Below are 27,650 nucleotides of genomic sequence, written 5' to 3'. Positions count from 1 at the left end.
TATTTCAAAGCAAAACGGAACTAGAAACGATTAGCAATTCCTGCAAGAAATCGTAAAATGTGGCTCTGTCTAGCATAAAAAGCCTTGGTAGGTATCTTGAAACCCTTTGTTCAATCAGCTACTGCCTCTGACTCTTTCACATGAATTTCGTTTACACAGGCTTGAGTAGTCAAAATAGAGCTGTAATCCTATATATTTTTCTATTTGTACTTTTAGGAAACTTGAGGAACTTACTGCTTTTTGGATCCTGAGCCAGTAGACTGCTGGAGGCTACTTTACATCATAAACCGATAAGTCTCATGCTGTCAATGTGTCTGAAATAGAGAGCTTGGTGGCTCTTTTTTTTTTTTTTAAATAAAAAAATCTGAACTGTTTAAACACTGTGAAAGGAAGGAAGCCAAAGGCAGGCTAAACTTCAAACATAATTTTTACTGAAATAAAGTCAAAAATTGGTTTCTTGTGTTATTCCAGTTTCCAAATTGTAACATCACCACATATGAGATCATTCCATTATGTCAATTTGTCAGTTAGTACATGAGAAGGCCATAAGAAAAAAAAAGAATATGGAAAAAGAGACGAGAAGAGTAATTTCTTGCATTGTAATGAAGAACAGAGATGTGCTCAGATGAAAGAGATATAAGAGATCTAGCATGAAATTTACCATTGTGCAGAGGGCTAGCACTAGATTTTAGGCTGCCTTGGCCAGGATAGTTAATATGGGGGTTCTGGTGCCAACATAGCTATCCCACCTTGCTGACTGAGACTAGCTGCACACTCTTCCGTTAGCATCGTTTTATCTACCCTGGAGGGATTCCTCAGTGTAGCTTTGTTGGCTAGAGGGGGTGATTTCTCCCCCCTCCCCCGACATTCCTAGCTGACAATGCTAGACGGGTAGACCTTTGTAATATAGACCTCTCCCTTTTCAGCTCATAAGCCCACTTAAGCCCTCTTAATTTCAACCCTAATTATGTTAAAAATGTTATTAATGAGATTTACTGTGGCTAAAAAACACCTCTACGGGTTCTGAGCACTGGGACATGAGTCCTTCCTACGAAAAGGAACAGAACTACTCATCAAATGAAGTGGATTAAAATCTGGTTAGATCACGAACACGCGCAGATGGGTTTCATAAGACTGCCTGCAGCCGCCAAGCATATTTATGGCATCCCGGAGAAATGACAAAACATTTCGCCTAACACAAGAGTATGGCAAACTTTAGAAACGATAAATACTGTAATTTCAGAAAGTTGAAGTAAACCAAGTGTAGCATACCAGCCTTCAATAACATATCCAGAGCCAAAACACAAAACATTTCTTTCTAATTATAGAAGAATGGCACAGATTTGAAATGCACAGTCCTGGACTTGAGAGAAGATCTTTTGGGGGCATGCCTGTGCATAAGGTGAGGTTTTTTCCCTAACAGCCTTTTCTGCTTTCCCACTGAGATAGTCTATGTCCCTCCCCACGCTGTAATGTCTTTCTGCCAGCATACTCACCTTTAAGCATGTGAGTGGTACCTGGGACTTCAGCAGGAGTACTAGTGGACATAAAGCTACTCACATCTTTTAATGCTCCCTCACACAAAAGTCTAGCAAACCTGATCAACGAGACTACTCGTGTATAAGTGTTTGCAGACACAGGGCCCTAGTAAATGCAAATATAGCTTTAGTGCCTTGGCAGCTGCATACTGAACTGTGTCTAGGTTCTGCAACACAATGTCAGGAAGGCCCGAAATTTGCAGCTTTGAAATTTAAAAGAGCATCCTTCAACATCACGCCTTGATGATGCCATTCACAAGGGAACAACGCTTTAACATCACGTATACGTATTGTAACAGCACCTAACCTAGAGACACCTGACCGGTTATACATTTGATCAGCGCCTAATGTGAAGGGACATTCCCTGACTTGAAGAGCTAATTGAACAGCTTCAAATGACACAGCCGAGTCCATTAATACTCCTACACTTAATACAGTAGCGGGAAAAGAAGATGAGCCATGAATAATATGCAACAGAGAGGTTGTAGAACATACTTATCTATCAACTGTGCCTGACATGCAGAACTTGCAAAACCATTTCTGTTTCAATGTTTTAAATGAAAATATTAAGATTTATATGTAAATCATTTATAGAAGGGAGGGATTTTATTGTGTTGGTGTAGGAAAGCTAGTCAGTTTTTTCTCACCCTATATTCTAGATTCAGTTTCACAAGCACAGTTCTGAAGACAATGTAAGACCCCAACCTTGAACGTGGCCAGGACTGTATCTGATCGCACATTCAGCACAACAGATAGGCAAATACTCCAGCACATCTTTTTATCAGTACTCACTATAGTCACTCGGAAGCACAGCTCGCTGTTTAGAGGCTGGCCTGGGATGGCCATGGCTCAATTCCCTGATCCAGTGACCACAGGCTTCCATGTGACCGTGGGCTTTTGCCTCAGCTCGCCACCTGTAAAACAGAGATAAGAGTAATGGCACTTTTACCTCACAGGAGGGTGGTGAAGACAGAAGATTGTGAGGTGCACAGATACTACAGTAATGGGGGTCATAAAGTATCCGAGAGAGACAGACTAGAAGGAATAAGATAGTAGAGATGACAAAAAAAGAACTTTCCAGGGCTCCAGGTGAGTAAATTAGTTCACCCTTGGTGTCAAGGAACTGTCCCTAGGGGAGTGTGAAGTCTGAGGCAATCCCACCCCAGTGCCCCAAGCACTGGGCCCCAAGGAACCCTCCTCTCGAGGCCCTGCCCTGCCTCACCTCTGCTCCACTCTGCTCAACCCCCGACCTCCCCAGCAACTCAAGCCCAGGGGGTTTCCAGGAGACCTGGTGTAGACTGGTAGCAGGAGTTCCCCCCACACATACTCACCATGGCGTTGGGAGCTGGAACAACCCAGCAGCCTGCTCCACCCCACCCTGCTGCTCTCTCCCAGCCCTCTGCTTGGCTTCACCACTGCAGTGAGAAGTGAAACACCACACCCGCCCCAGTCCTAAGGGCTCCTGCTCCCTGAGCCCTAAGGGCTCCCATCACTATGGGGGATCATCCAGACCATAGGAGGATCAAACAGTTGCCAGGGGAGTCCCCCCCCCAAAAGCATGGGACCAAGGGCAGCTGCCCCAACTCATCCTATGGATGGGTCAAGTAGTAAGCATGGTATATACACGTTGCTATGTAGCCACTGTCTTTAACTCTCCGAGAGGGTATTTGCTATGAGAAAATCAAGCCTGCACCAAGTACAACCAGGTATCATCTAGGGAGATGCTGTGCTGGGAATGGCCCCCCAGAGCTACAACTTCACTCTTCTTCCCGTCTTTGGTCTGTCCTAAGAAAAGGCTGGCCTTGATGTCAAAAATGTCCAGTGGTTTTGTGATGTGAGAAAACATTCTCAAGGGATGAGGCTGAAACCAAACTCATCAGATACAAGTCCAGGCCTCTCAAGGTGAAAGGTCTGAATAGCCACTAAGTTCTAGGATTCCAAAAGCAGTCAGATAGATGCACATCAGCGAAGGGTTTATTAACATTTAAGCAACCCCCCGCCCCACCACCACTAATTGAATCTTGGCAGGGTATCATGAAAAATACATTCCTCCATTGAATGCAAAAGGAAGCCTTATTAGGAATATAAAGCCTTCCTCCGCAATTACAACTTATTAACCTTGTGCTCTCATTTACAACCTCACCGGGTGCTACAAAGTAACACTGCTCACATTAAAGTAACATTGCAACGGAACCTGCAAAGTAACATTGCTCACATCAAATTCTTATGTTTATGTCTATCAGACAATTTGATCTTTGAATCTTTTAAGCTGATTGATCCTTGCTAAGATCATGTCAGCAGAATGGAATTTAGACATTTGACATGTAATGGGGCAGAACACTTTTGGATTAATCATTGGGGTAAGATTTTCAAAAATACCTACTACATCACATATTTAAAAGTGGCTGAGACATTTAGAAGTCAAAATCACTTTTGAAAGTGCTTTTGAAAACATTACCTTTTACATTAAAATGTACTTTGCTAAAATAATTGATTATATAGGAAAGTTTTCCTCTGCGCTTTTGTTTTGAAATTGATACTCGACATAGTTAAACACATGGAAATTTGGCTAAAATCTAAGGATGCATTATTAAAAATTAGCACTTCAGAGGAGTAGCTGAGTTAGTCTGTAACAGGAAAAACTTAAAAAAACAATAAATAGTCTGGTAGCACTTTAAAGACTAACAAAATATGTAGATGGTATCATGAGCTTTTGTGGGCACAGACCACTTCTTCAGATGACTGGAGTGTTGGATGTCCAGAACCAAAATAAATGAGGGAAGAAGGGAGGAGAAGGGAGGAAAAATGGAAGGGAGGGACAGGACAGAAAGAGACAGAAAATAGATAAGTATCAAAGAGAAAGCGCGCCCTTTACAGCTGCCATCAGGCGCCCCCCATCGGTTGGTGCCTGGGCAGACACCTGGCTCGACCATGCCTCCGTCCGGCCCTGCATAGATCACATTACTGGATGTGCGGTTAAATGAGCTTCTGATTTGGTGTCTGCTGTGGATCGCTCCAGTGATGAATTTGTTTGTCTAGATATGTGGGCAGAGTTGGCACCGGGGCTGATTCTGGGGTTGGGTTCCTGGATGCTTATGAGTAGCTGTGTAACATGGTGACTGGAAAAAATTCGTTTCGGGTTGGAGGGTTGTCTGTAAGCGAGAATAGACCTGTCCCCCAAGACCTCAGAGTGAGGGGTAATTTTCCAAGATAGGTTGTAGATTGTGGATAAACGTTGGAGGGGTTTAACTTGTGGACTGTAGGTAATGCCAAGTGGAATCTGTTTTCTCCTTTGGGTCTGTCTTGAAGTATTTCATGTCTGGGTACTTTTTTGGCTCTGTCAATCTGTTTTTTCATTTCTCCAGGTGGGTATTTCAGTTTTAAGAATGCTCTATATAGATCCTGTAGGGGTTTATCTCGGTCTGTAGGATCGGAGCAAATCCGGTTATATCTTTAGGCTTCGCTGTATACAATAGATTGAAAAATGTGTCTGGGATGGAATCTGGAAGCATGAACATTCGTATGAAGGTAAGTGTAGCGCTTGGTAGGTTTCTGGTATAGGGTGGTGGAAATTTGTCCATCATTTAATTATACTGTAGTATCAAGGAAGTGGATTTCTCATGTGGACTGGTCCAGGCTGAGGTTGATGGTGGGGTAGAAGTTGCTTAAATCCTTGTGAAATTCTTCAAGAGCCTCTTTTCCATGGGTCCATATGATGAAGATGTCATCGATGTAGCGTAAGTAAAGTAGGGGTATTAGGGGGTGGGAGCTGAGGAAAATTAGAGCAATCTTGTTCACCTGTCTAACCTACAAGTAATCCCCTTCTTTTGGGTTGCCAATAGAGAAGTTTCTTACTTTCCTTTAACTTAACTGTGCTCATATTTGGTTACTTTCATTAAAGCTAGATTTGTTTAAACGCTGTTGTGCATAGAGATATCTAATACATGAAGGTGTTTCACAGAAATAACTAAACTGTCCATGCTGACACACAGGGAAGGCTTTACATTAGATGGATGGTATTTGATGGGAGTTAAATCATGTCTGGGGAAGCAGATTTTGTGGTTTATGTTTTGTACAGAATTTAGTCTTGTCTGGTTGGGGGAAGTTGCTGTTTATTTTTGTTTTTGTAACTTATGTCAGCTCTGGATAAATGCCATCATTTTTTTCTGATTATAAAAAGCCAAATAAATAATTATCATATTCCATTTCAGACATCCTTATTCAAGCAATTTCCTTACACTGCCACGAGGCTGCACAACCTGCTCTGGGCATATGAACAACAGGATTAAGAATCATGCTGGCATGTAGGAGGATGCCAAGTTAAAAAAAATAAAGACTTGAGTTTAAATTCACTGTAAACCCAGACAACCCACTTAGCCTAACCAAGGGTATGTCTACACTACAAAGTTAATTCGAACTAACAGACGTTAGTTCAAATTAACTTTGATAGGCGCTACACAGGCAAACCGCTAGTTCAAACTTAATTCGAACTAGCAGAGTGCTTAATTCGAACTAGGTAAACCTCATTCTACGAGGACTAACATCTAGTTCGAACTAAGTACTTCGAATTAAGGGCTGTGTAGCCACTTAATTCGAGCTAGTGGGAGGCTAGCCCTCCCCAGCTTGCCCTGGTGGCCACTCTGGCCAACACCAGGGAAACTTGCCTGCCCCCATCCCGGCCCTGGAGCCCTTAAAGGGGCATGGTCTGGCTTCGGTGCCTGTGCCAGGTGCAAGCCTGCCAGCACCCAGCCAGCAGACCCTGCACCTAGCACGGCACGAGCCAGCCACCCGCTGCCACCCAGCCCTCCCCCTCTTCCCGGGACCAGGCTGGTGGCTCCCAGGAGCCTGCCTGGGGATGCAAGAGGCGGGTGCCCACCTGGTCTAGTTCGGACATCGTGGACCTCATCGAGGTTTGGGGGGAAGCTTCTAACGTCCACGACCTCCGCACTAGGCACAGGAAAGTGGCCATCTAGGGCAGGATAGCTGCCGGCCTGGTCACCCAGGAGCACATTTGCATGAAAATCAAGGTGGTCGAGTGAGACCCCGACCCTGAGCTCTGAGCTTAGAACATAAAAACATGAGAACGGCCGTACTGGGTCAGACCAAAGGTCCATCTAGCTCAGTAACCTGTCTGCCGACAGCGGCCAACACTAGGTACCCTGGAGGGGATGGACCGAAGACAATGACCAAGCCATTTGTCTCATGCCATCCATCTCCTGCCTTCCACAAACAGAGGCCAGGGACACCATTTCTACCCCCTGTCTAATAGCACTCCATGGACCCAACCTCCATGAATTTATCTAACTTTTCTTTAAACTCTGTTATAGTTCTAGCCTTCACAGCCTCCTGCAGCAAGGAGATTCACAGGTTGACTATTTGCTTTGTGAAGAAGAACTTTCTGTTATTAGTTTAAAGCCTGCTACCCATTCATTTCATTTGGTGTCCTCTAGTCCTTCTATTATGGGAACTAATGAAGAACTTTTCTTTATGTACCCTCTCCACACCACTCATGCTTTTATAGACCTCTATCGTATCCCCCCTCACTCTCCTCTTTTCTAAGCTGAAGAGTCCCAGTCTCTTTAGCTTCTCTTCATATGGGACCTGTTCCAAACCTCTGATCATTTTAGTTGCCCTTTTCTGAACCTTTTCCAAGGCCAAAGTATCTTTTCTGGGGTGAGGAGATCACATCTGTACACAATACTGAAGATATGGCGTACCATAGTTTGATACTTCCCCTCCTCCTTCTTTCCCTGGCTTCCACCTTCCAGCTCCCTCCTCCCCGGTTTCCTCCTCACCTCTCCCACCTATTTTTCCCAGTCTCCCCGAGTTTCGTTCAATAAAGAGAGTTTCTATTTTTGAACACACGTGTCCTTTATTTTGTATATCAGGAAGGGGGGCTAGGGAAGGGTAAGTAGAAGGAGGTGAGGGAGGAATGGGGTACGAGCCCCTGATGGGGAGGACTGGGCTGGCTCTGTGGGTTCCTCGGGATGGAAGCTCTCCTGCAGCTCCCCGATTGACCCCCCCTCCCCGGATGGCAGCCTGCGGTAAGTGCAGCCGGGCTGATGGCTGAGTGCTGTGATGTGCCTAGTGTGGGCATTCAGGGCACTCCAAGCCAGGACTGCTTTGCTGTCCCTCATCGAGTTAGACAAGCGAGCTGCGAACCCCTGAGAACTGTCTGTCCGGGGTGGGGGTTGGGTCCCGTTAAGGACAGCCCTCGGCTAGCCTGAGACAGCATCTCCACGCTCCAAGTCCTAACCTGATGCCCTGCCGGCACTGCTTCCGGCCATCCTTAACCTCGGTTCAGAGTCCACTCAATGTGGACATGCTATTTCGAATTCGCAAAATGCTAATTTGAACTAGTTTTTAGGTCTAGATGCACTAGTTCGAATTAGCTTAGTTCGAATTAACTAATTCAAATTAAGTTAGTTTGAATTAGTGCTGTAGTGTAGATATACCCCAAAGGAAGAAAGGTCCATGTGTCCTTCTATCCTGTGCCTTGCCCTCCACAAACTCACACAGTCACAATCTGTCTCTGAATTTTGACCATAATAGTATTTATGTTATCCCCTATATTATGAATGGAAAGGTCTCTCACATACCATGGTAAAGAGGGTGACAGAAGTCCATTCTTCAGTGACTCTCCCTGGATGTTATCCCTTTTGTTTTTTTCCATACAGAATTTCTCTCCCAACAGTGTGTAAAGCTGACAGCCCCTGCTCATCATCAAGAGGGACTGAACCTGAAATCTTAGAGGTTAACACCATGTGCTTCGACCAGAAGCTGAAAGCCAACTAGGTCTCGGCTAAGGCTATGGAGCAGACTTCACTCTCCCTTGTCAGTGGTCTCAGTGCCTCTGAGTTACAACTGCATTTCGGTTTTATAGCCTCTCCTAATAAGAATTTGAACAATGTTGTTTGCATTGGAGTCAAACGTTCAAAAAAGGACTAGCGATCAGCCACAAGGTTGGGCCAGGTCCTCTGCTGGTGCCAGCAGTCACAGTTCTATTCAGTTCAATTGAGCTTAACAGCTTGCGTAAGTTGAGGATCTTGCTCACACAGTTCCCTCCATTCCAGAAGTGACCATTCCGCCTGCTCTTTTTGGCTAGCCAGCTCAGCAGATGTTCTTCCCTCAGCAAGGCTCGTGAACTTTAGAGGTTATGAACTTTAGTGGCTGGGCCACATGTAGAGGCCTGCTCTGCCCATAACCAACAAAAACACTGTTCTGTGCAGACAAAGGAATTACCACCATCCTTTCCCTTACTTTTCAAGGGCTATCGTGAGGCACGTTGTCCATAGGAAAACAACACAGAGGAAGTTGGGGGGTGGGGGAGGAGGGGCGGGAGTGATGTGGTATAGGCATTTTGTAGAGATCCTATTTTGTCTGTATGGGAAGAGTTTACAGGAAATCAAAGACTTCCCACAGATTAATGAACCAGCCTGGACACTATTAAAGCCATGATCATTCTACATGAATTATTAGCACCTTCAGAACCCACAGTCCTACCAAAGCAGGTAGTACACTCGTGTAAAATTGCCATAAAAATCGTTTCCAACAGCTGAGTGGGATTTAACTCATCCCAGATATTGTCACACTGTTGGCACACAAGAATGGCCGTGCTGAGTCAGACCAATGGTCCACCTCGTCAGTGTCCAGCTTTCAACAGGCAAGCCTTGTCACAGGGGAGTAACGGCGGAAGGGAAAAACATAACACCGTCTTCGTAAATAAACCACAAGGAAATAGCTCCACAGGCGTAACCAGAATTGACCAAAAATACCCTATTATTTTATCATCAGCTTTTTCTGTATTATTACATGAGTGAGACAAGACGTGCCCCCTTTCACGGCAGCAAGCCTAACAGTGTCCATGCTGTCGGGCAGTGCCTATTGGGTGCTCCTGCAGAGCATGCTCTACCTGGAGAATGACAGCTTACAAAGGTGAGCTACTCTCAGAGCAGGGAGGGAAGTCTGCCCAAGAGAAGAGGCAGCCAGGAGTCCAGCCCAAGGCAGTCACTAGCCTTTCCTTCCCCTCATTTAGACAGGCACTGCAGCCCTGAGAGAGGCTGTAGGCATCTGCTCTCTGTTAGTGCCCAGGACCTGGATCTGAGGAGCAGCACCAGGGACTAGTGGTAATTTAGAAAGGCCCCAGAGAGTGAGTCCAGCTCCTACGGGGCACCGTGATCCTTGCCCGGGAACAGCAGTTCTGGAGGGAGCCCCAGGGCAAGAAATATAAAGAGGGGATGGTTGAGCTTAGGCTGGGAGTCAGCAGGCCACAAGGGGGAGGCTGAGGAATCCAGTGGCGTAGACACTAGGGATGTTAAATTTTGATTAATCAGCTAATTGAGTAGTTGATGGACTTTCCATTTACTACTTGATTAGTCGATAAGGGAGACGCTCGCTATCCCACTGTGCCTCTCCCTTTGAAACGCAGAGGAGCCGCCAGCAGCTTCTGTACATTTCAAAGGGAGAGAAGTGGCTGACGCAGGTTCCCCTCTGTGCCTTTTCCTTTGAAATGTACAAGAGCCCCCTTCTCCTCGGGCTCACAGCTGTTCATAGACACACATGGTCCCACAGCTTGCTGTTCTGAGCAGCCTTCTGGGGCATGGAAGGCAAGAAACCTGCTGGACTGCTGGCTGGGAGTCATCCAAATAAGTTTCTCACAACCAAAGCCTGCCTCTGGCACCCCAGCTCCTCTCTTCCCAAACCCTCTTCTCCCCACCCCACACAACTCAAATCCCCCTCTTGCATCCATACCCTGAACCCCAAGTCACAATCCCCTCCTATACCCCAATCCCTTACTCCAAGCTCCCTTCTGCACCCAACCTCAATTAATATCATGGAAGAGTGAGGTCCTTGAACACTTAAATTCTTGGAGTGGCCCTCTCATCAAAAACTATTGCCCACCCCTATCTATATTGTAAGTTGTCTAGGGCAGAGACTCTCTCTCACTCTGTGTTTGAATAGTGCCTACACCCTGGGCCCTGATCTCCATTAGCCTTTAGCGACATTACAGTAATACATGTCATAACAAAATATGACAGGAGGAGTCAGTTTTGTTTTCTTTTGCTTTGTTGGAGAGAGGAATTTGAGAGGCAGCGTCATCAACAGAGAGAATGGAGAGGGATAAGCAAAACGACAACTGGCAGGGTAAGCAGGAGAGGACCTCGGTGGATTGACGCTAATCTACAAAAGTTTCCTGTACAAGAGGATAAAAAGATACAGGAGAAAGAGGCAGAAGCAGAAACCAAGACAGACAGGGTCTCAGAAACATTCTCCTTGTCCCAGTATACATGTGTTTCAGTCCCCAGAAGGCTATCTTTCATCTCTTTGCTGAAAGTGACAGTGTGGGTATAATGGCTTGTGGCTAGGCAGAAGGGCAGAGAGACGCACACATCTGAAAGCAGAGACACTGCTGGTAAGCATCTTCTATTCAGACTATGTTTACATTTGAAGAGCACATAGAAAACTCATGATTATCCAGAAAGCATTACATTTTTATTCTCTGCATTTATAGTTTGTATCCTTTTTCCTTCTATGACATTTTAAAAGATGATTACTGTTCGACAGCACAATTTTATGGACTAGAACATTACTTATAAAGTAATATCACTCTCTTTGGACTTAAAATCTGAATTTTGTTCCTGGAGAGATTGACACAGGGGCCTTCAGCAGATGTGAAACCAGATAGATCAAGCTCTCACATGAATAGCCTGAAACAAGGTCTGCTTTGCATGCTCTGTAGTAATGGAGAGGAAATTGAGCATTAAATACAAATCAACAATCATTCATTTTACTGAAGCAGCGAAGTGACAGAGCTAGTGAAGTCACTCTTTTCAGCACCTTGCATCCTGCTGGACTTTATTTACTGCGCTGAACTTCCTATCTCAGAAGAAGGCCACCTACGGGGTAACTCAAACAACGGATGATTAAGGGAGAAAGCAATTTAAGGCCCAATTTTTATACACAAACATCAGAGAAGTGACTTTTCTCAGCTGATAATTTATGGCAGCCTTTAGATACATTCATTAAACTCGCACTCTGTCAGCTTTGGCATAGGTTAGGGCAGTAGAGTTTCACAAGCCATGATAACAGTCATTGCTCGCTGGAAGTCCATACAATAGGTCAGAGGATTTATGATTGTTCTAATCCAATGACTGAGCTGACTTGCCATTTAAAAAGCCGAAGAGGAAGCTGAAAATTCCCTCTAATGTTTTTGGTAGGTGCTAGGAGATGTGGAGAGCACCTGCAATGCATCATTCTGTTTAGACTGAAACATGAATTTCTGGTAGTGTTGGCTGCATTGGTCTCCTCAGCAGACAACAGTACTGAGATAGTTCACCATTCATTACGTGTCCACAGAAAATGGAGCTCCAGCCGCTGAAATGCCAGAATGGTTCTCTAGATCAATAGCTCCAATAGGTTTACATGAAAAGAAGCAGGTCATGGTGAGATCTAAATGTTATCATCCACCTTTGCCCAATTGAAAAACAAGTTACAAGCTGGCTATTTTACTGGTGTGTCTTCTACTCAAGGAGCAGCAACTACCAGCCTACTAAATGGTTGTTTATTAAAGGTGGAATAGAAACTGTATTCAATACAGTTGATTATACTCCAGGGTTCTCTCTTAAGAGAGAACCCTTCTTTTAAGTTGGCTTCTTCAGCAGCTTTCATTGTATTTCCCCAAAACACCTCCTTATTACAGAGCTTCACTTATAGACAGCAGTATCACTATTTAATGTAATATCAATTGCTACTGTCAGCTGCCCTGAGGAAACTGAATATTCTCATGCAACATGTAATGCAATATGATAACTATTTTCCCCTGTTATACTATTCCCACTTGGTTGCACTGGCGCTGTTGCAACCTGGTCACTCTTTGCATCATTATACACACAAAGACTGACATTCAAAAGCTCCACCTCTCCTGAAATACTCCAATGCTGGTATTCCACAGCACGGTAAGTATGTAGCACTGCAAAAAAAATAGGGAAAGGCACTGGTGTGCTATTTAGAAAGGCTGAGTCAAGAAAGAGGACCATCCAATTGACTAATTAGAAGAGTCAAGGGAAAGATGGGGAGAGGGAGAGAGGAATCACAATCCACTGTTTTGTCAATGTGATTACAAGTCAACACGGAGTTAATGAATCTACAGAGCAGTGCCATAAAATCTAAATCATGCAGTCCGTAGACATGGAAATGATTAATGTCCGATATGCACTGCATACAAATGTTTCTAGGAAACTAGAGTAGATGAATGTTAAAAGAGAAACTTGTTTAAACAGAACTATTTTAGAAAATAAATGCTAGAATAGGATGGTAAATATAGATAGCTCTAATGAAAGTGGAAATATAAAATTAATTTTAACTTGAAAGAACTATGAAATCTAAACACCATCATTAGAGGTAATAAAATCATCCCACTTAAAACAACATCCACATTTACTGTATAGTTTGTACATTGGGTCTATGAATCATGGCATATTAAATTTATTCCAAAGTTCAGTATTTAATTCAGTACACTATTTGTTTTCACAGATAAACTTTATTTTACAAATATGCCAATCACACAATTTTCCATATTGCTTTACACACATCAACAAACGACAGGCCTTAAACAATTTAAATATGATTATAAAACAACAGCTAAAGGCATGAGGCTTCAAATGAGTTTAAGATGGTGATCCGGTCTCAATTTCTAATGTGATTGAAGAGCGCAGACCCCAAACTAGAAAACAGTCCCATGCCTCAGCAACTAAATTTGAGCAGAGGTCTCTTTAGTAGTCTAAACTTAATATGTATATTTTATATATTTTGCATCTATAAAATTATCAACTCTGGCTAAGAATGAGATTTTAAATTTCCACTATGACTTATTTTATGTATAATTTTACAAAATTACAGATTAGCCTGAGAAAATATTCAAATAAAAGCATTCACCATTACCAAGGTAAATGAAACACACAAGTCAGTCATTCAATAATGGAAGTTGGAAACCCTTTGTTTTAGGCAATCTGGCCCAAAATTCAACAAAGCATGTGCTAAACTTTCCATTGACTTCAGTGGAATGTATCTACTTGCTTAAGTGCGTTGCTGAACTGGAACGTAAGAGGGAAACAATCCGACCAAAGCTTAAAATTAAATAAAACGATATTAAATAAAAGCCAAGGAAAGAAGATCATATACCCTGTGTTTTTCATATCATTAACTGAACTGTGTGTTCATTTAAAGATAATTAAAAGTATGTGTAAAATTCATTTTCAAAGACAAGTGATCATTTGTGATTTGAGATGCTTTTCACTGTACCATTCGTCTATTTTGGTCAATCTTAGCATGTCATAGGATTAAAAAAGAAAGACTTTCCTCTTTTTTCTCTTCCACTGGTGAAAAACAGTAACACCACTGAAGTGAGTTGAGTTTCCTCACTGTAAAATTGGCACTATCGGAGAGCCAGGAACAAAATATTCATAGAGCCATTTTTATTAAGTGCAAACATATTTTAATTATTCCCCCCCCCCCCCCCACCACCACCATTAACGCAAGATTTTTAGAATTTTTTCAAACAGACAAACATTTCATTTAACTGAGGACATTTCTCCTCCCTGTAGAATCTACGCCAGAGAATTTGGAGTACTGCCACTCAACAGAAACAGAGATTGTAATGAAATGGCATGAACCACCTCAACTTTCAGCTCGGAAAACAGCTTTGATATTTGGAGCCATGTGATCCCAGCTCAACTGGTGTGTGGCGGGCCACTCCCGCCTACCCTCTTAAGTCCAAGGCCCTCGGGCCTGAGTCCATAACACAGTTTAGGGTTGTAGCGGGGACGCACACCAGGTAGGAGGACTCAGGCCCACCCTACTCCACCGGGTCCCAGCCCAGGGCCCTGTGAGCGACCGGGTAGCGGGTCACTCCCTCAGCAGGGCAAATCGGCCGAAACGCGCTGAGATTCTCTGGGCGGGAGAGGAGGCTCCCGCTCCTGCCCTGGGCCACTTCCTACCTGGTTCCCTGGGGTTCCTTTCCCTGTACTCGCCCAGCTTGCTGCAACCTCCAGGCCAGCATCTCCTCAGCAGGCAGTCCCTGGGTCGCACCAGCTCACATCCACGCCCCTTCTGGCCTCTCCTGGAGTCTCCGGCAACAGCTTCACAGGTCCTTCTCCTCCGGCTGTTTTCCCCAAGTGAGTCCTTCCCCAGGCTCTTATAGGGGCGCTACAGCCTGGGCACGTAGCACAGTAGGGCTGTGGGGGAGGGGCCTCTGCAGCCAGGTAACCCTGGCTGGGCCCTGCAGGTTCAGGGCGGGGCTGCCTCGCCCTGTCACATGGTGCAAGTGACCTGAGCTCTCCAAACAGTGACAAATACATAGCTAGGGTTATGCTGCCACCCCAGGCCAAGCCCCATAATCCTCCAGCCCATTTTACACAGAGGGACGAGGTAAGGGGACAGAGTAGGGGGGTGCATAGGCAGGACCTGTGGAAGGGGTGGAGCGGAGGCAGGGTATAGTGGAGCAGCGGTGGGATAGGGCCTGCAGGGGAGCTTGGGGATTACCTGTGTAGCCTGGTACAGGGAGGTAGGAGGGGTCACCTGATTATATAGCTCATCACGATGCCTGACCTGACATCAGTGGCTCAAACATTACAGGCCATACAATTAAAACTAGTCATAGGAATGAAGAATCCTAACAGGGACTGGTCAAGCAACCTAGAAAAGCTTCATAAAAATGAGAGAAGATCCTCAGAAACTGGCACCTGAAACAGAGTTGGAAGCTGAAGCTCCAGCAGTAGCATCATCACAGAGAAGTGGAGTTAGTCACCAGAGTGAATCTAAATCCGAGTTTTACTTCCACTCCCTGTATATGCGTCCCCATTTGGAGTCTCTGCTTGAAACTGTGCACTGCCTGTCCTTTAAAGAAAACAAAACCTGGAGTTTTCTTTATAAAGCTCCATTGCTCCCAAATGACTGACACAGAAGCAAATGATTGTCAAGAGCCTCCAAACGATATGCAGGTTCAGTAGACTTTCTGGAGAAGCAAAAATAGCCTCATGAAGGCACAACTATGAAGCACACAATAAGACTGATGCTCTGAACACACCAAAATTTGCCTGGCTAGTATGACTCACGTGACTGATCTTGCTTTTCTAGTCATAACTTGCATTGTTGAATGTTCCTTCAAAAGGGTGCAAAGTTAATGTATGGCTAAGATTAATGATGAGCATTTGAATGAACTGTATAAACCTTCACACACGGAGGTTTAAGCTGAAGGACAAACTTGTACATAGAGTGGCAAACTGACACAGACTTAAAGCCAGAATGATTTTAGCCCTTCTTAAGGAATAAACTTGTACTACATTGTCATATACTACTGAGTTAATATTCTGTGTAGCTATGGTTTATCAGCCATTTCTTGATCAGACCTTTGCACTGGGCAACAAAAATGTGAGAAGCAACGGCATTAATGCATGACTCAAGAAAAGTGAAGACATTCTATTCTTGGGGGGGGAAGACAAAGAATAAGGTGGCTAAATGCAGATTACTGGCCACACAAAAAAATTGTAAATACAAATATCACCGAGTTAAACCAGTTTTTTCATTATCCAGGTGTGATGGATCCCCCATACCCCACCCCATGCTTTATGGAATTGACTTATGGATACAAATATGCATAACTCAAAGATGCTTTGGACAAAATACCTCATGTAACCTATCAGTTTTAATGTCTCAGTATGCTGGATCTGTATATCCTATTTTGGTGTATTTAACACTATTGTATGTCCAGATAGGAATTTGGAGTATGGAATGGTTTATGGTTTTACATGTACAAATGAAAGCCATCAAGGGTGTTTCCCTCTATGTCTGGATTATCATCTGTAAACAGCCTCTTTTGTCCTTTAAGTCTTAGCAGTGGTTGGTCTTAGGAAGTCATGTGACCCCTCCTCTCATTGGTAGGGGCTGATCTGGTAATTTTCCATGGAAGGGGAGAACGTCAAACAGAGAATTCCCATCTGAAATGGAGGCTATTTAAGATGCAATGTTTTTTAGTTCTTAGTCTTTGGCTGGCATGGCATTTTCAAGAAAATGAACTAGAGACCCCAGTGAACGTCCCTGATTTGGAGACTTTAGCTGGAATAAGAACAGTTTTAGGGTAAGTTTGTAATGTGTTAGAACTAGCTATGGGGTTTTTGTTATTTTGAATTTGTAATCTACTTTGCTCTGCCTGTTTTCACTTGCAATCACTTAAATCCTACTGCTTGGACTTAATAAAATCACTTTTATTCACTATCAAGCCCAGTGTAAATAACTGTTATCTGGGGGAGCAAACAGTGTGCACACCCTCCTTTCATTGTGAAAGGGAGCTTACATGAATGATTTATCTGGGGTTCTGATCCCATTTGGGGAGTGGTTTTCCTGGAAGCTGGGCCCCAAACTGCATTTTCCTCAGACCTGAAGAGTTTCTGTTTCTATATTAGTGGTGAGGAGTCCTGTGGCACCTTATAGACTAACTGAAGTGTAGGAGAATAAGCTTTCGCGGGCAAAGACCCACTTCATCAGATGCATGTAGTGGAAATATCCAGAGGCAGGTATAAATATGCAGGCAAAACAGGAAAACATCAAAAAAGAGCTCTCCAGTCTGGAGTCTCTCATAAAAAACCAACCTTCCCCACAAATGGACTTTACTAAAATAAGACAGGAGATCTACATGACACACTTCACTTCTCTACAGAGGAAAAAGGACTGTAAGCTGTCTAAAATCCTACCTACCACATGGGGCCACAACAGTGGGACCCCTAATTCACCCAGCAATATCGTCCATCTATCCAACTACACACTCAGCCCGGCAGAAGAGTCTGTTCTATCTCGGGGACTCTCTTTTTGCCCCGCCACCCCCACTAACAGTTCTGCGGTGATCTGGAAGCCTACTTTCACCGTCTCCGTCTCAAGGAATACTTCCAACACAACACTGAACAGCGCACTGACACACAGATACCTTCCCACCAACAGCACAAGAAGAAGAACTCCACATGAACTCCTCCTGAGGGCCGAAATGACAGTCTGGACCTCTACATAGAATGCTTCCGCCGACGTGCACAGGCAGAAATTGTGGAAAAACAGCATCGCTTGCCTGGTAACCTCAGTCGTGCAGAACGCAATGCCATCCACAGCCTCCGGAACAACTCCGACATTAGAATCAAAGAGGCTGGCAAAGGAGGTACTGTTGTCATCATGAACAGGCCTGACTACCTAAAGGAGGCTGCCAGACAACTCTCCAATACCAAATTCTACAGGCCTCTTTCCTCAGATCCCACTAAGGAATACACTAAGCCTGTGTCTACACTGGGCCACTTATTCCGGAAAATCAGCCGCTTTTCCGGAATAAGCTGCGAGCTGTCTACACTGGCCCTTGAATTTCCGGAAAAGCAACGATGCTCTACTGTACAAAATCAGCCACTATTCCGGAAAAACTATTCTGCTCCCACTCGGGCATAAGTCCTTATTCCGGAACCGGAACACTGTTCCGGAAAAGGGCCAGTGTAGACAGCCCAGTAGTCTTTTCCGGAAAAAAGTCCCAATTGCAAAAATGACGCTCGGGGCTCTTTTCCGGAAAAGCGCGTCCACATTGGCCACAGATGCTTTTCCGGAAAAAGGGCTGTTCCGGAAAAGCAGCCTGCCAATGTAGATGCTCCTTTTCCGGAAATACTTATAACGAAAACTATTCTGTTTTAAGCATTTCCGGAAATTCATGCCAGTGTAGACACAGCCTAAGAAACTGCACCATCTGCTCAGGACACTCCCTACACAAGCACAGGAACAAATCGACACACCCTTAGAGCCCCAACCAGGGTTGTTCTATCTATTACCCAAGATCCACAAACCTGGAAATCCCGGACGCCCGATCATCTCGGGCATTGGCACTCTCACTGAAGGACTGTCTGGCTATGTGGACTCTCTACTCAGACCCTACACCACCAGCACTCCCAGTTACCTCCGTGACACTACGGATTTCCTGAGAAAACTACAATGCATAAGTGATCTTCCAGAAAACACTATCCTAGCCACCATGGATGTAGAGGCTCTCTACACAAACATCCCACATGCAGATAGAGTACAAGCTGTCAGGAACAGTATCACTGATGATGCCACAGCACAACTGGTGGCTGAACTCTGTGAATTTATCCTCACACACAACTATTTCAGATTTGGTGACAATATATACCTCCAGACCAGTGGCACTGCTATGGGCACCCACATGGCCCCACAATACGCCAACATTTTTATGGCTGACCTGGAACAATGCTTCCTCAGCTCTCGTCCACTTACACCCCTTCTCTACCTATGCTACATCGATGACATCTTCATCATCTGGACCCATGGAAAGGAGACTCTGGAAGAATTTCACCATGATTTCAACAGCTTCCACCCCACCATCAACCTCAGAATGAACCAGTCTACATGAGAGGTCCATTTCCTGGACACCACGGTGCAAATAAGTGACGGTCACATCAATACCACCCTATACCGAAAGCCTACCGACCGCCATGCTTACCTCATGCCTCCAGCTTCTATCCCGGACACACCACACAATCCATTGTTTACAGCCAAGCACTGAGGTACAACTGCATATGCTCCAACCCCTCAGACAGAGACCTACACCTACAAGATCTTCAACAAGCATTCTGTAAACTACAATACCCACACGAGGAAGTGAGGAGACAGACTGACAGAGCCAGACGTGTACCCAGAAGCCTCCTGCTACGGGACAAGCCCAAAAAAGAAACCAACAGAACACCACTGGTCATCACCTACAGTCCTCAGCTAAAACCTCTCCAACGCATCATTAGTGATCTACAGCCCATCCTGGACAATGATCCCTCGCTTTCACAGACTGTGGGAGGTAGGCCAGTCCTTGCCCACAGACAACCCGCCAACCTGAAGCATATTCTCACCAGCAACTACACACCGCACCATAACAACTCGAACTCAGAAACCAATCCTTGCAACAAACCTCGGTGCCAACTCTGCCCACATATATACACCATCAACACCATCACAGGACCTAACCAGATCAGCCATACTGTCACTGGTTCATTCTCCTGCACATCTACTAATGTAATATATGCCATCATGTGCCAACAATGCCCCACTGCTATATGCATCGGTCAAACTGGACAGTCCCTACGTAAAAGAATCAATGGACACAAATCAGATATTAGGAATGGCAACATACAAAAACCTGTAGGGGAACACTTCAATCTCCCTGGACACACAATTGCAGATCTAAAGGTAGCCATCCTGCAGCGTAAAAACTTCAGGACCAGACTTCAAAGAGAAACTGCAGAGCTACAGTTCATCTTCAAGTTTGACACAATCAACTCTGGATTAAACAAAGACTGTGAATGGCTTGCTAACTACAAAAGCAGCTTCTCCTCTCTTGGAATTCACACCTCTAGATCAGCTACTAGAAGTGGGCCTCATCCTCCTTGATTGGATCCACCTCGTCATCTCCAGCCTGATTCTGGTCTGCATATTTATACCTGCCTCTGGAAATTTCCACTACATGCATCTGACGAAGTGGGTCTTTGCCCACGAAAGCTTATGCTCCTACACTTCAGTTAGTCTATAAGGTGCCACGGGACTCCTCGCCACTTTTGCAGATTCAGACTAAGACAGCTACCCCTCTGATACTTGTTTCTATATTGTTCCTCGGGGGTGATGATCTCAGCTCTGTGGCCTGGCTGGGGGAGACCAGGAGATCTGGCCCAGCAGGACAGGGTGGTGAGAAAGGAGGTAAATGTCAGCAGCTTTATCAGCGCTCCAAAAAGCACCCCCCAAGGGGTCTTCTGTGACAGCAACCTGTCACACTAAGAATTCTTGTAAAAAGGAAAATTTGGAATAAATCTAAACTCACTAAACGTTATCAAATATTAAAGAAGAACAAATGAGGAAAAAAGCATCATAGAACAGACAGGTGCTGCTCCTGTGCCAGTTGATATCAATATCAAAAGTCTCCCTAAGAATAGGATTAATCTCAAAAGTTACCTAAAAAAAATCCTATATTTTAATTTTTGTTTGGTGCTATTTAAATAAAAAGTAGTGGAATTATTATTTGCCTTTTAATTAATGCAGCTGGGGCTACTAAGAAAGAGCGCAGGTTGAAATGCATCATCTAACAGTTGCAATCTAGTGCCTCCAGGAAAAAAAGGACACAACCAATGTCAGAAGTGTAGTTCCCACATCAAGGCCTAGAAATGGAACATGGGCCGTACTGTACACACATAGGTCTGAATCCAGACTGACAAAAATAATGGAAATATGCGGCATCTGGGAATGGTTGGCCAAGAATACTTGAAATACATTAATGTTTAACCAGACTGAAGGCATCAGGTGATGATTTGTAGAGCAGAGGCCACACAAGCATTTTCTTAAAGGCAACCGAAACCGGGTTCTCCTTCAAGGACACACTGAAAATCACTAGTAAGAGCAGACCCACGGTTTTCCCACTATCTTTCCACATCAAATCACATATGAGGAGATAAGCTTCTCTCAACATCTCTACCACAACAGCGAATAAATCCAGAGGAAAGGTGAGAGTCAGCATTGTCCCCTCAGCATGAAGTGCCAACACCACAGTTTTGTCTTAGGCAAAAATATTTCATCCTAAAACCAAAGTAATTCCTTACAAAGGAGGACAGTAAAATAAATCACCAAGAGGCAACAGCACAGATTATTCAGGATGTCCAACACCTATATCAGTTCCCTTCACAGACTCTCACATGTAATAGTGTACAAGTTCCCTATTGTCAAAGCAATTACTGTGAACCTGGTCTGAAAAGTTATTGTTTTGGAGTCAAATATCCCTCTGTGCTTCCCCCAGGCATGGGTCTGCTCTTGTTTCTGGTGTAAATCAGTCTCAGGGGTGCTGTAAATTTATGCCTGCTGCCAGTGGCTCCCAGGGGTCTCTGTCACAACTGGGGATTGCAGGGCACATGGCTAGAGCCCTCCATAGCTGCTTCGTATCCACAAATAGTGGAATGGATACAGACAGGGCTTTCCCCACTCCCCTTGCCACCCAGGTAGAGAAGAGGGTGCCAGGGTAAGCCTCTGCAATGCCAGCAGGGAAAGGACACAACAAGCACCATCCTAAATCTCCCTGCAGGAGGGGCCAAATGCAGGTCCCGCTTGACTCCCTTTCCTCCCCACCGCCACCGCCTGGTGAGCACTGACCTGCAGAGTCCCAGCCCTGGGTCCCTGCTACCTGCCTCTTCCCTGTATGACCCTGCCCCTTCTGCACTCATCTGTGCTCCCTCTCTCTTCCCTCCAGGTGGTTTGCTGTGGGATGCAAGTAAAATGTGGATTGCAGATTGTGGGTCAGATGAGGAGTTGAGCCTGGCGGATTTGGATCAGATGCAGATCGACATTTTTGTAGCTGCACAGGGCTCTATACCTGGCAGTCGCTGGCCATTCCCCTATTTCCTCAACAAAGCCTTTGCACAGGCTGCAGTGTGTTTGAGATGTGCAAAGCTGCTAAGAGGAGGCACAAAAGGGCTACTGCCCCAGGGCCCCGAGATACAAAAGGGCCCAGAGCTCTGGTGGTGGCAGATGGAGTCCTGAGCCCTATAAGTCGCTGCTGGTGCACCACACGGCATGATCTGAGCAGCACTGAGGACTGCCTGGGAAAGGTGTGGTGCTCTGCGTGGCACTAAGGGCTGCCTAGCCCCACCCACATCTCTTCTGCCTGAGGTCCCGTCCCTTCTGGGGTGTGGAGCAGACCCTCCTTGCCTCACTCCGGGGTCCAGTGAGGCTGTCAGTCTGGCCGGTGTTGCAGGGGAAATGATGGAACAGTAGGGGGCAGGCAGAGGTTTAAAGGAGGAACCACTACTGTAGCTACACACCAATTAAAGATCCTTTTCCATAGAGAAAGCCTATGGGCAGATGAACCAGGCCCAGGGCAACTTTGTGTGGGTAGAATGGTACAAACACAGCTGAAGGTCTAGCCTAAGCTGGCTGCAAGATGTAATCAAAGGCCACCTTTTTTTCCACAAACAAGAATTCCCCGAACTGCTTTCTTCTGCTGTGTACTCTGCACGGACACATCCTAGAAAGGGCGAGACGGCTTCAAAGGGGAACTTACATTTGTACTGCTCTTCTTCCCCCCCTTTCCCTTCTCCTATTTATTGCGAGTTTCCTTATCCTTTAATCATAACTCCAGTCATCTGAAGAAGTGGGCTGTGCCCACGAAAGCTCATGATCCCATCTGCATGTTTTGTTAGTCTATAAAGTGCTACCAGACCATTTGCTTACTATTAGTAAAGATAGTCACCAAATGGATCTCTCATTGTTGGAGAATGTCCTCCCCCCACCTCGCAAACACATTAAAAACAAAAAGAAACAAACAAAAAACTGAAAAAAGTAGCCAAATCCCATCTTCGATCACATCCTTATAGATCCACTGAAGTCAGCTGGTTGCAAGAATGTACCCAAAAACAGAATGTGGCTTATTATTAGGTTATCAGGCATGGGAACTAGGAGATTACTCAGCATCCCCAGGTTTTACCCAGGGCCTAACTACTGGCCACATGCCTGAGGCTCTGCACCTGAGGCTGTCCTCCCAGCCCCATGCTCAGCACCCCATAACCACGCCCCCACCTGCCTCACACCCAGGGCTCTGCACCATGGATGCCAGCCCTGCGTCTCCCTCCCCAGACACTGGCTCCGCTCCCGGGGCCCTGTTCCTAGTCACAAGTCCCTGGCTGGGACTCCATTCTTGGCTTTGTGCGCCCCCATCCAGCGGAAGCCCTCCCAGACACAGGGCCCTGGCTTTCAGCATCCCAACTGTCTAGTGTTCCAGTACTGCTGATATCAGATACCACTACGAAGGCACAATGGAACTGACAGATTAGATATTAGATAACAACGAATGAAGTTGCGTGTAAGGCGGTTAAGTTTTATTGTACGCTGCTGCTGTCAGACTGCAAAGGTACTTAAAACTCTCTCACCCTCCCCTTTCTCTCCTACTCTACATCTTGGTATTCTGACTTTCATGCCTTTGGCAGGAAAGAAAAGGGAAGAGCAAGTGTTTCTCTTATTGGTGCAAAGTGAAACAGAATTTACAATTTCCCATAACTTGTGAAAATTAATAGGCCAGACCCTCAAGTGGAGTAAATGTGTGTCAGTGAACACCAGCTGATGATCTGGCTCAATAACATGAACATAGGCAGGTATTAAATAGCAGTCAGCTAGCTTTTCAAGATACGTGGAAGTCAACAGAAACTGTGTTTCTACATGCTGGGGTTTAATTTAGCCCATTAGGTGTTCTACCAATATCAGATGAAATCATACAAATACCATATGGGTTGTCTCTGGAAAACAAATATAACATTGCATCATAGCAAAGTCAGACAGTAGCTGCTAATACACGGAGAACTATGATGTGTTGCTTGGATGCATTTAACTATTGTGGACACACCCTATAAAAGCAGGCCATATCCTGTCTCTATAAGCTGTGACATACACGTATGTTTACAACACACAAGCACACAAACTACATTTGCTAAAAAAAATTTTTCCCTCCTTTCCAGATTTATTCCCCCCCATCCTCCAAACACAGTGCTCATTTTGGAAACTTAGCAATAAAGATCGTTATACTTGGTACTGACATCTTGTATAATTTGAAAAATGATGTGACTTTTGAGCAAACATGAACATGTCATAAAGAAGGTTCTCTCACATTAATTAAAAAAATCAAGTCTACAGGCTGGGGTAATGAGCCAGAAAAGAGCTGGATTTTTAAACCATGCATTACAGGGCATGAATTATGTCCCTAGCTATTTGAAGGCATTCATAGCCTTTATTTGGGGGGGGAGGGGGTACGGAGGTTGGAAAGACTCAAAGGCTATCTTCAGAAAATCAAGACAATTTAGCATAAATATTTTAAAATTGAGTTTCTAAATTGAAAAGTCGACTTTGGCATCAACTTATTTCAAAATACATTTATACGTATGTATTAATTGGGAGTTAAGAGCCTATTGACATGAATGGGAGGTTTTCCATGCACTTTTGATCAAGCCACAAACCCTCGCTGAGAGAGGGGGCTTGAAGGGAGGGGTGCAATGGGGATGGGAAGGGGCAGAGGGGTGGGAAGAGATAGGGCGATGGCAAAACAGGGGTGTCTGGAGCCCCACACGACCCTATGAAGGGGGCAGGAAATGACCATTACATTGGCCACCAAACGTTACTGTATTTGTATTGTTTACAGTATATCTATTTGTTTAATTTCTATGAGTTTTCAAATAACTCAGGACCAAATTAATGCTAATGCATGTTGGGCACAAAAGCATGAGAGGAGCAAGGAAGTCAATGTGTCATATACCCTGCCATTGTTGCCCTGGAAACAAATCATAATAGGTGCTTGAGGGCCTGTGCCACCCGGATATAATGTTGAGGTGCATTTTCTTTAGACATTGTCATTAGGGTTGCCAACTTTCTAACTGCGCAAAATCACCCCCCCTTGTCCTATCCGCTGCCCAGAGGACCCCCCCCCCTCCACCCCCCCCCTTCCTCCATCATTCACTCTCTTTCGCTCTCATTCCCTTTCATTGGGCTGGAGCAGGAGGTTAGGATATCGGAGTGGGTGAGGGCTCTGAGGTGGGGCTGGGGATGAGGAGTTTTGGGTGCGGAAGATGGCTCGGGGTGGAGAGGAGGTTGGGATGCAGGGTACCGGCTTGGTGTGAGAGCTGGGGTTTGGTGGATGGGAGGTGCAGGCTCCAGGAAGGAGTTTGGATGAGGAGAGGTACTGACCTGGGACAGAGGTTTGGGGTGAGGGAGGGGATTCAGGCTCCAGCCAGGCAGCACTTACTTCAGGCAGCTCCAGGAAGCAGCTGGTATGTCTGGCTCCTAGGCAGAGGGTATGGGGTCTACATGCTGCCGGCCAGTGAAAGCTGTGAGCAGACACTTGGGAATGGGGCAGTGTGCGGAGCCCCCAAGGCCATCCGTGCACCTAGGAGCCAGACATGCCAGACTTTTCCAGGAGCCAGGCAGAACCAGGGTAGGCAGGGAGCATGATGTTTGGCAAACCTACTGCAGTCACAGCATGTGTAAATAAACACTACCACTAATAATCCCAATGAAGCAAATTGGAAGGACGTTGTACCATGTTGTTTAAAAACACAAAATGAAATGTCTATAAATAAAATAATTAAAGAGGTAATAAAAATAAAATGTTATAGCTTTACAGTTTCAGTATAAAACAGCAGACTTTAAAAAAAATAAGCCTGTATAATACACAATGACACAAAAGCTTCAGAGGGATAGCCGAGTTACTCTGTAACTGGAAAAACTTAAACAACAAATAGTCTAGCAACACCTTAGAGACTAACAAAACTTGTAGATGGTATGAGCTTTCGTGGGCACAATCCACTTCTTCAGATGACTGGAGCATTAAAAGTTCCGATCCAAGAATAAATAAAGGGGAGGGGGAGAGGAAGAGGAAAAAAGCGAATTAGCGTGTTCAAGTTACAAGAAGCTAATAAGAACAATTTGCTCCTTCTCTAAGTCCCCGCTGTTTAGTTGATTACGTTGGTATTCGTTGTTTTCTAAATTTTTACGAAATGATAATGTCTGAGCTCAAGTGTGGGAGACCTAGATGAATTTCATTTTCCAAATTAAATACAACCACTCCTGAACTCCAACATCCTAACCCCACATTAGTTAACTAAATTAGAATCTTAAACTCTCCATATACCAACCACTAGAGCAAGAGGAACATAGCCTCAGCTGGCATATACAGGCTTGTTGTCAACGGAGCTATGCTAACTGACATCATCTGAGGATCTGAGTCTGTGATAATGCAAAGCTTACATGTACTGAACAATCTCTGCTACTCAAAACACGGCATTTCTACAAAACGTTCAAAACAGATTCACATACATTCAAAAGTAAAAGTGACAAATATTATGGAAATGTATGTGCACACACTATCTTATGTATTCAAAAGGACAAAAGGGACAAATTAACAGGTTGAAGTTAGGGGTTTTTGCTGCAGTATGGATTATCAGTTCTTTGAAACATGAATGTGAAGGTGCAGTGACAGATGTGGGCATTAAAATCGTACATAACCTACATGTATACAAGTTCTTTCCTTATAATGTAGAAAGAAAAAACTAGACAGGATAGTGGGAATAGACAGAACAGCAGTATGTAGAGAAAAAGGCTAAGGATTACAGTCGTGGACAAAGGGTTTTTCCAAGGTTTGACAGAGATTCAAAGTGGAAATTCCCTTCCTATGCATCTATAAATGTATGTCTGTATCTTTAGTGGTCTGACTTGGTAAGCATTTTGTTCTTTTCCCGAAAAGTTATTGACACCATCTACTCTTGCACTTCATCTCATTTCCCTCTTCTATCTGTTCAATTTTCCCCATCTGGAAATAGAAAGGTACCCAATACGGTGCTACCAGACCTTTCCTGGGCCCTTGAGGAAAGTCTAGGTGTGTCTCAGCTAGAAAGAGATGAAAAAGGTTAGATTCACCCAAACCATTTCCATGAGGGGCCATTTCTAAAATATTTGTAAGTCCAAAATCACTCAGATTTACTTCTTTATTATAAGGTAGATTTGATACTCTGTGAGAAAGTGCTGTATATTTCTTATATATGGATAACATAGCACAGTGGTTCTCAACTGGGAGTCCATGGAACCCTTTCAAGGGGTCCCCAGGGCCCTGTGTGTCTCAACCCAAGAGGAACCAGGCTGAATCCTGGAGCCTATAGTCCTGGTGCTTCCTGTGGGGCAGAAGCCCCGATCCCATTGGCAAAGTTGGGGACATGGAGGATGTTGCCCCACCCAATCTGCAGCACAGAAGCATGGCTGTCCTGGAGATGACTCCCTATTCCCCTCCCTCCCACATCTCCTCTCCTTGTCCCTTGGCCCGGTCAGAGGGAGGAACTCAGAACCAGGCAGTGAGGAGCAGCAGCTGCTCTGGTTGGTGCTGTGAAGCAGGCACTGGCAGCATTCCCTCACCTCTTGCTGGTACCCATGGTTGAAGCTGCTCCTCAGCTCCCAGCCCCCTTTGATCCCACAGAGGCAGCCAGTAAGAGCTGTCTGGGTGGGGAGACCCAGCTCCCTCCCTGG

At 44.9% G+C, this 27,650-nt stretch overlaps 1 long non-coding RNA gene across 2 annotated transcripts in view; it reads right to left on the bottom strand.

The window, feature by feature from the left end:
* The window catches only part of LOC142830995 (uncharacterized), a 382,298-nt gene that overhangs the window by 261,135 nt on the left and 93,513 nt on the right, over nucleotides 1–27,650 (bottom strand). For both annotated transcript variants that reach the window (XR_012906580.1, XR_012906581.1), the window contains exon 2: nucleotides 2,331–2,452. This is a non-coding gene — a long non-coding RNA (uncharacterized LOC142830995). The remainder of the gene's footprint in view (nucleotides 1–2,330; nucleotides 2,453–27,650) is intronic.

This window comes from Pelodiscus sinensis, chromosome 11 (genome assembly GCF_049634645.1).
Source record: "Pelodiscus sinensis isolate JC-2024 chromosome 11, ASM4963464v1, whole genome shotgun sequence".
Taxonomy (NCBI): Eukaryota; Metazoa; Chordata; order Testudines; family Trionychidae; genus Pelodiscus; species Pelodiscus sinensis.
This window is presented reverse-complemented; position numbering and strand designations above follow the sequence as displayed.